Source organism: Herpailurus yagouaroundi, unplaced genomic scaffold (genome assembly GCF_014898765.1).
Source record: "Herpailurus yagouaroundi ecotype Mexico unplaced genomic scaffold, PumYag 246, whole genome shotgun sequence".
In the NCBI taxonomy this organism is placed as follows: Eukaryota; Metazoa; Chordata; class Mammalia; order Carnivora; family Felidae; genus Herpailurus; species Herpailurus yagouaroundi.
The window spans coordinates 1,160,545-1,172,840 of record NW_024412463.1 but is presented as its reverse complement, the minus strand read 5'-3'; the positions used below and the strand labels follow the sequence as shown (position 1 = coordinate 1,172,840).

Below are 12,296 nucleotides of genomic sequence, written 5' to 3'. Positions count from 1 at the left end.
CCCTTTACCACCACAGGACCTTGGCACCTCCCAGCCCCCCCCCCCCCACCTCTCTTCCCCCAGATCTTCACCTGGCTGGCTCCTTTTCAGTCTCTGTTTCAACATTTTTCACCAATGGCTCAGCCTCATCAGTGATGAGAGAAATGCAAATTAAAACCTCTGGTGAGATACCATTTCACACCCATCAGAAGAACAAAAAGCTAAAATTTGGTCAATATCAAGTGTTGAGGAGGGTGTGAGGGCAGCATGACTTTTGTCCCATGCGGAGGACGGTGTCAATGGGCACAACCACTTTGAAAAAGCTTGGCATGAGCTAGTAACAGTCTACTCCTAGGCCAGCGGGCATCCCAGGGATTCTCAGCCCTGGCCGCAGATTAGATTCCGCTAGGGAACACCCAAGCCTGGGCCCACCTCCACATACACCCTGATTTAATCAGTCGGGGGGGGGGGGGGAACTGATTAATAATAAACATATTAACATGTTTTTCAAACGCTCCAGGTGATTCTACTGAGCACTGCTGCCCAGCCCCAAACTCAGAAGAAACAAGAGAATATTCACTAAACCCTTGCTCCTAATAGCAAGAATTTGGGAACGACCCAAATGTTTATCAACGGTATCATGGATTAACGAACGATGGTACAATCCCATAATGGAAGAATGAATGACCCCTATCTCCAGGGTAAGGAGTCCAGGGGCCGCTGGTGCGCAGACACCATCGCCTGGCCTCCGGGTTTCCATTTTCCTGGGTCGGTCAGGCACCTGCGCTCGGGAAGGGGTGGAGGGCGGGGGAGGACCTTTCTCGGATCAAGGCCGTCCCCTCCTTTCGGATGGAATCGTCCCCGCCCTCGCTCCCCTCCCTCTTGGAAGCGGCGGAGACCGCGAAGTGGGAGGGGGCTACGAACGAGGCCCCGGGGCCACAGACCAGCTCCCCGAGGTGCTGCCCCAGGGCCATATGACAGGGAAAAGCGAGGCGACACTTTTGATGCAGTGGTGTCAGGTCCTCCCGGAAGTGGGCGGCCTCTGGGGCGAAGCTGCAGCGAACCGGGCCGGGCCGGGCGTTCGCTCCCCGCTCCCCGCCCTGGGGCGCGGTCCTCCGGCGCCCTCTGCTGGCCGAGGCGCTCCCTGAGGCCGCTTCTGAGCCGCCACGCTCGAGGCTGGGAACACATGCCACTAATGGGGGTGAAAACTGGTACACCTGTCTTGGAGGACAGTCTGGGAATATCTAATGTGACCAGGAAAGGCCTCTGAGGGGAAGACACATTTGAACAGAGGCCTGCGTTTTCCACAGGTGTCCGTCCCCCACTAAAAGTAAAAACAGTAACTAAAAATGTGACACCCAAACAGAAAAGAAAGTCTCCTTCATCCCAGATATCCATTTCTCTCCCCAAAGGCAATTATTTTTAACCAGTGCTTTGTATGATCTCCCGGGGGGTCCTTATAGAAACAAGGAGACATATATGTAGACTAACGTACATGCCTTCTTTAGGTACCACAAATGGGAGCCCACACGCTAGCCTGTATCTTGCTTTATCCTCCCAAGTAACAATATTCAGTATCTTGAAAATTGTTCCAGATCATTACATGCAATTTCCTTAATCTTTTGCAAGACTGAAGACCCTTCCATTGTATGGATTTTACTACAATGGCAGGATGTATTTAACAAGAGGACTTTCCCTCCCAGAGCCTTCAGGTTAGATTGCAATTTTTCCGCTACTATAAACAACGTGGCAATTTCCATGGATGTGTTGAACACACATCTGTGCACTCTGGGTGAAAGGTGCCGTTATATAAAATGTTGATACATTTGTCCAAACATCGTCCAAAAAGGTTAAACTAAATTATAGTTCCACCAGCAGGGAAGTGAGGGCCCCTTCTTAAAAACTGGCCAGGCAGGGTATACTCTAACTTTTTTATCTTTGCCCATCTGATAAAGGAAAGTGAGACCTCCTAGTTGCAATTTGCATTTCACATGAATGGGGTGGAGCATTTTTACGTGTTCCAAAGCCATTCTGTTTCTCCGTGTTCGAACTATCCCTTCATGTCCTTTGGTCATGGAATCGATGAAATTCTTAATTGCCAAGAACTCTTTGTATATTAGGCCACTTGGCCCCTGTTGATTAGATCATTAACCGGGTGGCTGAATCAGAGTCAAAGAGTTAATCTTGACCAGGAAGAAGACGATGTCTACAGAAAGTCCAAGGAATGAGCCAAGGCTCAACCACCACCCTTATCCTTCCTTGATTTAAAAAACAAAGCTTCTTCGAGTGTCTCACACTTGCCTGAAAGCAAACAGTGATTCAGCCTTGGGCCTATGACCCCAGAGGACCTCTGAAGGAGTCAAAATCATATAAATTTTCAAATCATTTAAAAATTTTCAAAATCATATAAAATTATCATTTTACATCATTTAAAATTTAAAATCATTTAAAATTAAAATTAAAATTTAAAATCATTTAAAATTTATAAAATTATCATATAAAATTTCATTTATATGAAAGCATATAAATGGCTTTCAAGGGAGATTTTGGGTCAAAGTCTGTTGAATGTGGCCCCGAGTTGGGGGCTCCCAGAAAAGATGTGCAAACCCTTTTCGTTCCAATTTGCTGAGCACCTCCTGTGTGCCTGGTTCTGTGCAGGAGCCTCACTCCTATGGTATCTCTGTAGCCTCCCAAGGTAGTATTTGATGCTCTTACACTCAAGCCAATGCCCATCTGGAGACCATTTAATATATTATGGTGCAGTCATATTACACACCTGTCAAAAGGGAGAAAGCTCTGCATGTAATGGATGAGGGATCATCAAGACATTAAGTGGTAAAAACCAAAGTGCAGAACAGCATGCACAACGTAGTACCATTTGCATAGAAAGTGGGGGAAATATATAGGTATTTCTTAGAGACACAGAAGCCACCTCTGGAGGGGGACACAAGAAACTGGTAACGGTGATTGTCTCTCAGGAGGGGATCTGGGTGGCTGCCAGGCAGGGGTGGCAGGGAGAGGCTTTACCACATCCCACATCCCAGGTCTTTTTCTTTTTATCATGTGCAAGTATTAGCCTCATTAATTTTAATAGGGTAGCACAAGTCATCCATCATAGGACTTGTTAAATACCTAATAGTCCAATCAATGGAATATTTTACAGCTGTTAAAATGTCAAAGACCATCTGTGTATATAAACCCTCCATGGCTCCCATCTCATAGGAAAACCCAACGTTTGCATTACACCAGGAGGTCTAATGCAGGGTCCGGCCCTGGTGGCCCCTCCGAGCTGATGAGGCACCAGCCACAATGGACCACACCGGGCATGCTCCGGCTCCGGTAACTTGCATGTGATGCCCCCTTCCCCTGGAATGTTTTCCCTCCAGAGGGCCTCCAGGCTCATCCCCCTCATCTCCTCAGGGAAGCCTTCTCTGGCACCATTTCGTCAGCCACCCACCCCTTCTCTCTCCAGTCCTCATTCCCTTATCTCCCGCCCTGTTTGACTTTTCTCCCCTGCAACTCAACCACTACCTGACATTGTGTATGTTTTACTTTTTTGCTGATTGCCCTTTAGACCAGAGGTTGGCAAATACAGCCCATGGACCGAATCCAACCTAAGGTTTGCCTTTTATGGCCCCTTGTGCTAAGAATGGCTTTTACAGGAGCATCTGGGTGGCTCGGTCGGTTGAGCGACCAACTCTTGATTTCGGCTCAGGTCATGATCTCCCGGTCTTGGGATGGAGCCCCGCGTGGGATTGGGCTCCACACTGAGGGTGAAGCCTGCCTGGGATTCTCTCTCTCCCTCTGACCCTCCCCAACCTGCCTCATTCTCTCCCTCTCTCCCCGCCCCCCTGCCTCAAATAAAAAAAATAATAAAAAGTAAAATAAAAAAAAGAATGGCTTTTACAGATGACTGTTTGCAATCGATTTGAGGATGGGGAACACTAACTTGGAGTCCCAATTAAAAGCAAAATGTAAATCTTCAAAAGAGAATTCCATTCCTCTCTTTCGTAGACCTGTATTATCAAAAAATTATCTTTAAATATTACATTTTTAAAGAATGTTTATTTACTTACTTTTGAGAGCGAGAGAGCATACGCAGAAGAGGCAGATAGAGGGAGACAGAATCCAACGCAGGACTCAAACTCACAAACCATGAGAGCATGACCTGAGCCGAAGTTGGGACACTTAACTGACTGAGCCAGCCAGGTGCTCCTAAATATTACATTTTGTCAACAAAAAAAAAAATTGTGGAAATGTATTTTCTCTTATATAGGTACCTACATAATGTCCTCACTACTGAGGCCTAAAACCTAAATATTCACTCTCTGCTCTAGACGGCTCCATTGGGGCAGGACCAGTTTTATTTACTGCTCTGACCTACGCACCCCGAGAGGAGGTGCTTAATAAATATTAGCCAAATGGATGAATGAACTGCTAGACTTTTAAGTGAAAAACAAAAAGTCAAGGGAACAGCATATCTAATAGGCTGCCTTTTGTGCAGAAGTAAATAAGATAATATCCACCCCGTGGGCACAGACTATCTGTGAAAGGTGACCCAAGAGTCTGGTAGCATCTGAGGAGGGAAGAGGACAGGGGTAGGAAGGAGGCTTCAGTTTTCTTTTTTATGTTTATTTTTGAGAGAGAGAGAGAGAACAAGCAGGGGAGGGGGAGGGGCAGGGAGACAGGTGGGGGACAGAGGACCCGAAGCAGGCTCTGTGCCGCCAGAAAAGACAGCCCAATGCGGGGCTCAAGCTCCCGATCCGTGAGATCATGACCTGAGCCAAAGTCGGACACTGAACCAACTGAGCCACCCAAGTGTCCCTTCTCCTAACCTTTTCTGAAGGATATGAATGTTTTATTTTAGATACACATGTGACAATTACAAATAAACGGCTTTGTCATGAAAAAAAGCCAACCACAAAACCAAGACTATACTGATTGCCCCTGAGACGTGGTTTCTTTATCTATTCATTGGGGTAATAAGAAGGGGGTGGTTCTGGAACAATCCTGGGTAACTGGAAGGAGGTGATCACCCTGGTTCAAAGGCAGTTGTCCCAGGCCTCGAGGGCGGCAGGTGTCTGTGTGTGTGGGCTGAGGGATGCCCTGCAGCCGGGCCTCCCCACACCTGGCATGGCATGCTGATGCTCCCGCTGGTGCTCCAGGCCCAAGACGGGTCGCTGGGATCTCCTCTAGGTGCAGAGCGCGCCTTCCCCCTGCTAATCTCCGTGCACTGCCACCAGGGGTTCGCACACACACTCTCTCTCCAACTGTCTCATGCCCTAATTTGGCCTTGGCAGCCTCGCCCGTCGGACTGGACTGATGTCCCCCCGTTAGCTTCACCTTCCTGGCAGAAGGCTGACCCTGTCTCCAGGAAAAACCCCAGGAGCCTCCTCTCTGCCCCACCCACACCCACTTCCACACCTGTAGACGCTTGTGCCTCTCTGACCCGCTGTGTGGGGGAGATCTTGGCAAGCAGGAGAAAGTGAGCGCAAACGATTTTCTCAGGTCAGAGTCAGCTCTTCACTTCAGACTCATTAAAATAAGCTCCAAACCCTGCTCGTGGCCCCCCGAGCGGCTCCATCACCTTCACTCTCCCCGCCTTGCTGGTCATACAGGTTCTTTCCCGTAGCAGGGGGAACGCCCTTATGCTCCTCTGCCCAGGACAGCCTTTCCCAGCTCTTCCTAGAGCTGGCCTCAGTTCAAACATCACCTCGGAGACACTAATACCATCTCACTCTCCCATCTCTTGCACACCGGCCCATTTGATTCCCATGGCAAGATCATCAGTCCCATTTTATAGATGAGGAAACTGAGGCTCAGTGAGGTGAAATACTGACATGCCCAAGTCACAGCGAGCGAGAAGCAGAGGGTACCCGGCCTAAGAGGCTAGGACATGGTGATAACCCAGCCGGCCACAAACAAGGTCTCTGTGCCCAGTGGAGCTCACAGATGAGGGAGGGAGGTAGTAGCAGGCAACTCAGCAGCCCCAAGGGACCCCAGTTGAGTCAGAGGAGTGATATCCAAACTGACTCCAGGCTGAGGTCACAAGGATGGGCAGGTGAGAGGGGAAGGGGAGTGAAAGAACATTCAGGCAGCAGTGACCATGATTAAGAAGCCCAGGGGCAGATGAGCGTTGCAGGATGGGAAAACAGTTCACATGCTCTGTTCAGAGCCCCAGGCCCAGGTCAGTGCTGCTGCTGCTTTTACTTTTAAGTTTATTTATTTTGAGGGCGGGGGGTGGGGGGGGAGAGCACAAGCAGGGGAAGGACAGAGAGAGAGGGAGAGAGAAAGAATCCCAAGTAGGCTCCTCACTGTCAGTGCAGAGCCTGATGTGGGGCTTGAACCCATGAACTGTGAGATCTTGACCTGAACCAAAGTTGGAGGCTTAGCCATCTGCGCCACCCAGGCACCCCCTGCCAGTTAAGATCAAAAATGTTCAAATGGAGTTTAGGAAATCACGATGTGTTTAATATTTGCATTTAATATATTAACACTTAAAAAATTTTTTTTAATATTTATTTTTGAGAGAGAGAGAGAGACTGTGAGCAGGGGAGGGGCAGAGAGAGACAGAGACAGAATACGAAGAAGCAGGCTCCAGGCTCCGAGCTGTCAGCACAGAGCCCGACGCAGGGCTCGAACTCACAAGCCGCGAGACCATGACCTGAGCCGAAGTCAGACGCTTAACCGACTGAGCCACCCAGGCGCCCCAATATATCAACACTTTTAAGACATATGTACAAATCACTACACAGCACAAAGCTGAGGGCCAGACAATAGACAAGTCCCATTCCCTCAACTACACCCACCACCCAGGTCAGGAGCTAAAATCTCCAGGGTCACTTCAGAAGCCCACATGTGTACAAACACACACACACACACAAGCCCTCTAACCTTCACCTGTATGTTCTCACGGGTCTTCAAGGTAGTTTTGCCAGATAAAGCCCAGATGCCCCCATTAAATTAGAATTTCAGATGAACGACAAACAGGCTTTTAGTGTAAGACTGGGACAGACTTATTCTTTATCTGAAATTCAGACTTAACTGGGCTTCTTGTATTTTTATTTGCTAAATCTGGTAGCCCGACTTGGAGACTGGCTCCAATGAGCACTTCCAGCATAATCTATAACCGGTCTTCTGTTGATGGGTAACCGGGTTGCTTCTCAAGAACAATAGTCCCCTGAAAATCCCCACACAAAGGACTCTGACCTTACCTACAATTGTATCTGCAGGGTGTGTTCCAAAAAGTGGCTTAGTCACTTCTCTGCCTGGATTCCTGCGGCCGGGCTGCTGAGGCCTCCAGTGCTTTGGACAAGCGCCCTCTCAGTCTCTGGGGCACGTTTCTCTCTCTCTCGTCTCTGCCATTTCTGCCTGTCTCTGCTTTTTTCCCTATTTCTGCCTCTCTCTCATCCTCTTTCCCTTAGATCCAGCAGCTCTGAATAATAAAACACTCAGAGAGCAGGCAAAAATGTATTTGTAAGGACACCCACTCTGTCTCAGTCTAGAACAGTCAAGCTGGAAACAATCTAAATACTCGCTAAAGTACAGCCCCGCCTCACCAGCAGCACCATGCAGCCATTAAAAATAACACCAGACCGACACGGAAAGATGTTGTGGCTACATCATGGGAGTGAAAATGCAAGTCAATGAGACGTGAAGCATTTGCCCATTTTACATTTCAGTCAAAAATAATGATGGCTCAGAGCGCCTGGGTGGCTGAGTCGGTTAAGCCTCCGACTTGGGCTCAGGTCCTGATCTCGCGGTTCCTGATTTCCAGCCCAGAGTCGGGCTCTGTGTTGACAGCTGGAGCCTGCTTCGGGTTCTGTGACTCCCTCTCTCTCTCTCTCTGCCCCTTCCCCACTCATGCTCTCTCAAAAATAAGTAACATTTAAAAAAAATATATGGTGACTCAAGGACACGTAAATATTCTACTATTGATGGGATTAGTTGTCAGTGGGGGTGAAGTGGTTTCAGCTTTCTTCTTTGTATTTTTCTATCCTCCTGTCTTGTTATTTTCTTAACAATAAGCATTATGATTTTACAGGACACCTGTGTGGCTCAGTTGGTTAAGTGTCTGACTTCGGCTCAGGTCATGATCTCACGGTTCGTGGGTTCGAGCCCCGCGTCGGGCTCTGTGCTGACAGCTCAGAGCCTGGAGCCGGCTTGAGATTCTGTGTCTCCCTCTCTCTCTCTTCCCTTCCCCCGCTTGCACTATGTCTCCGTATCTCAAAAATGAATAATGTTAAAAACAAATAATAAGCATTATGATTCTTAACACTGTACATATTTGCTTCATAATTTTCAGCACTGTGTATATTTCCTATCTATACAAATTTATAAACAGGTATCACTATTTTCTTTTCTGAACCATTTAAGAGTAAATTAGAGACATCATGTCCTTTACTTTTAAACTTCTCTATGCAGGGTGCCTGGGTGGCTCACTCGGTTGAGCGTCTGACTTCAGCTCAGGTCATGACCTCACAGCTCGTGAGTTCAAACCCCAAGTCAGGCTCTGTGCTGACAGCTCGGAGCCTGGAGCCTGCTTCAGATTCCGTGCCTCCCTCTCTCTCTGCCCCAACTCACTCGCATTCTGTCTCTGTCTCTCTCAAAAATAAATAATAAAACATTTTTAAAAATCTAAACTTCTCTATGCAAATTTAGGAACAAGGATATCCCCCTATGCAACTGTAGTATAACCATCAAAATTGGGAAACCTAACATTGATACAATACTGTTCCTTACATACCACAGTCCATATTCCGGTGTCAGCAATTGGACCAATGATATCCTTTATGGTAACCCTCACCTATCAAGGATCCAAACACAGCACTGAAGTCAGCTACCACACCTCTGTAGGCTCCTTTGACCTTGACAGTTAGGAAGCTCTGGCTGTTTTGTAGAATGTCCCTCAATTGGGATGATTTGCCTGACAATTCCTTATGGTTACATCTGGTTAAATGTTTCCGCCGTATCTTCAGGTGTATCCCATCGAGTCACCCATGGTTTGCCCCATTATCGAGGATACTTTTTTTGAGAGACCGCGAATGGGGGAGGGGCAGCGAGAGCTGGAGACAGGATCCGAAGCGTGCTCTGCGTTGACAGCAGCGAGCCCGATGCCGATCTTGAACTCACAAACTGCGAGATCATGACCTGAGCCACCCAGGCTCCCTGAGGATGTTACCTTTAATCACTTGGTGAAGAAGGGGTCTGCTAGGTTTTTCCATTACAAAGCTGCTAATTTTCCCTTTGTAAATAATTTCTGGGGAGATCATTTGAGACCAAATAGTCCAGATCATTTTTAGAATCAGAAAAGGTATCACTAAAGTCTTACAACCTGTAAGGACTGAGCTTGTCCACCTGATTCTAACCATCACCTCAGCCGCTGCCCCACCCAAGCTACAACAGGTTTGCGGTAACACTAGCCTACCTCACATTCTATAATAGGATTTGCTAAACTAGCCTAAGGATGCATTTTACCTGAGGTCCTTTCTAAAAGATAGACTCCCCGGCCCCACCCACACCTACCAATCAGAATCTCCAAGGGAAGGGCCTGAGAATCTATTTTATAGTAAGTGACTCCCAGGTAATTCATGTCTTCAGGCCAAGTTTGGGAAACACCTCACTTAATAATAGCAGCTTAGTCACCAAACATTTACAGCTGCTAGCTGCTTAGGTGGGGCCGGGCACTGAGTGGTCTCAGGGATGGGTGGGGGGAATAGTGGTGACATTGGTAGCTCATTTATTAAGCACTTATTTTGCTCCAGGCCCTGTCCTAATGCTTTCTGTGGACTATTTAACTAGATTCCCATAACTCTATTAAGGAAGACACTCATTAATCCCATCTTATGGATAAGGAAACCAAGGCAGAGATTAGAATCATCTGTCCACTGGTCACAGAGCTAGTGGGTGCTGGGAATAGGAGGCTGTGCAGTGTGCCTGAGACCGTGCATCTAATCACACTTCTGTGCTGAAAACACCAAGTGCTGGGTCCCTGCTTGTGCAAATTACTCATCCCATGTGGCCTCCACTCCCTCATCTGTGTAACGGGAATGCTATTAGCGTCTCTCCTGAAGGGCTGGTTAAGAGGATTCAAGATAGGACTTTTCCAGAGTAACCTGAATGCCTGGCTTTGATCATCTTTCAGGAACTAGACGATTAAATCAAAATTATTTGCGGGTGGGGAGGTACTATGTCGGGAACCAAGGATGAGAAAGATTATCGTTATTCCTGTACTCTTAGTGCCCCGCTGAGCCCTATGTGGGACGCTCAGCAGACACTAAGGTTGGGGAAAGCATCCAGGGACCACGTCGTCGAGGGCCTGGGCAGATCCGGTTTCCACCAGGCAGCGGCCATCTTCCCTTGCCTGCCGGCCTGAGTCTCGCCTCCTGTGCCCAGCAAGGCCCTGCTCCCCACAGACGGTGGGGCCAGCTCCAGACTCTAGGAGACACGGCCCCCTTCAGGCTCTGCTTACCACCGCACAGGCCCCTAATTCTGGGGGCCACTGAAAGGAAGTACCATTGTAAAAGAGCCCCCTCTTAGTTCCATTTCAATGCTAGGAATATGTATTGAAGGTATTTGGGACCAAGTACGGAAGAGAGTAGGGCACAAGACAGGCAGAGTCCTTGCCCTCAAGAGCTTAACTTCTGAGTATGGGAGACAGCCATTAAAACAAGGAATTGTACAATTATTTAGTTACTTTTTAAATGTTTATTTAAATTTGAGAGAGAGACAGAGACAGTACCCGAGACAGGAAGGGGCAAAGAGAGACGGAGACAGAATCTGAAGTAGGCTCCAGGCTCCGAGCTGTCGGCACAGAGCCGGACGTGGGACTCGAACTCACACGCTGTGAGATCGTGACCTGAGCCGAAGTCAGACGCTTAACTCACTGAGCCACTGAGGCGCCCTCACAAAAAATAATTTAATGAGGTGTGAGTTGCCTAGCACATAGCAGATGTTCAGAACATTTGCCGTGCTAATACACATTGAGTAGGGTTTACAGACTTGACCAGTAAAAAACACACAACACCCAATTAAATGTCATTCCTAACAAACAACAAATAGTATTTTTAGCATGAATATTCCTCACATTCACTTCTTGACTTGAGCAAATTATACTTCTGTGAAATATTTCATACGTATTTATACTAAAGTTACTTGTTGTTTGCTTGAAATTAACATGTAACTGGGAGTCCTGAATATTGAGCAATGGGGCCACAGAAGTAAATAGGAATCCTGACCTCAGGAAACTTAATAGCATAGTCCGAGTATTTATACAAAAGTTTAATAAATACTCTGGGGGCGCCTTGGTGGCTCAGTCAGTTAAGTGTCTAACTCTTGGTTTCGGCTCAGGTCATGCTCTCGCGGTTCGTGAGTTCAAGCTCCGCGTCAGGCTCTGCACCAACAGCAAGGAGCCTGCCTGGGATTCTTTGTCACTCCCTTGCCTCCCCTCGCTCACATGCTCACTCTCTCTCAAAACAAATAAATAATTTTTTAAATACACACTCTGATTAATATCAGAAGTTTCTAGAGGAACATCAGACATGAAAGTCTGATCTAGGAATCCAAACTGCAACTGGGAAGCAAAAACAGTGGGGGAAGTGGAGGAGGGGGCCAGCAGGACCAACCATTTCAGAGGAATAGTGGGAGACCTGACACGCTTGCGACGTGGAAAGGCCCGTATGGTCAGAGCACAAGGAGTAGGAGTGTCGGGAGTTGAGGCTGGAGAGGCAGGCAGAGGGCAGAGCACGGGGGGCCTGGAGGGGGGCCCTGGAAGGCCAGACCAAGGTGGTGGGACTTTATCCGAGGGTAACTGGAGCCTTTGAAGGGTTTTCTGGGCTCCTTCTGGCAGCTTGGTGGAAGATGCAGTAGATGCTGGCTAGAGAACACTGGAGAGGCCAGAAGGAAAGCTGCGTCGGTAATTCAGGTGAGGTCATGGCGGGTTTTGAGATGCTGGTGGCAGTGGGATAGTGATGTGGGAGCTAACATCATAATTTTGTAACATGGGGTGTTGAGGTAGACAAAGGAGTTAAAGATGATGTTTAGGCGAACTCTTGAGCAACCTGGAGGGACGTGTAGCACCTTCCCTAAGGTGCTGGGGGGTGAAGGACCCAGCACGAGGTGTGGTAGTAAGAGGGCAGAGGAAGAGCTCACTCAGCTTGGGCCATGCAGAACCAAAGATGCTTTCGAGTCATTCTGTGGACAGCTCTTAGAAGAAGCTGGCTCTGTGGGCCTGGAGCTCCAGAGAGCTGTCTGGTGGAGAACTACGGGTCTGGGCTCATCAGCACATGGACGGTAACGAAATCCAAGAGAAGAGTGGT

The 12,296-nt window shown here is 48.1% G+C and overlaps 1 long non-coding RNA gene across 1 annotated transcript in view; it reads right to left on the bottom strand.

Moving 5' to 3' along the window:
* Window positions 1–240: 240 nt before the first annotated feature.
* Window positions 241–12,296, bottom strand: part of LOC121020114 (uncharacterized) — a 14,934-nt gene continuing 2,878 nt past the window's right edge. The window contains exon 3 of the long non-coding RNA XR_005785948.1: window positions 241–250. This is a non-coding gene — a long non-coding RNA (uncharacterized LOC121020114). The remainder of the gene's footprint in view (window positions 251–12,296) is intronic.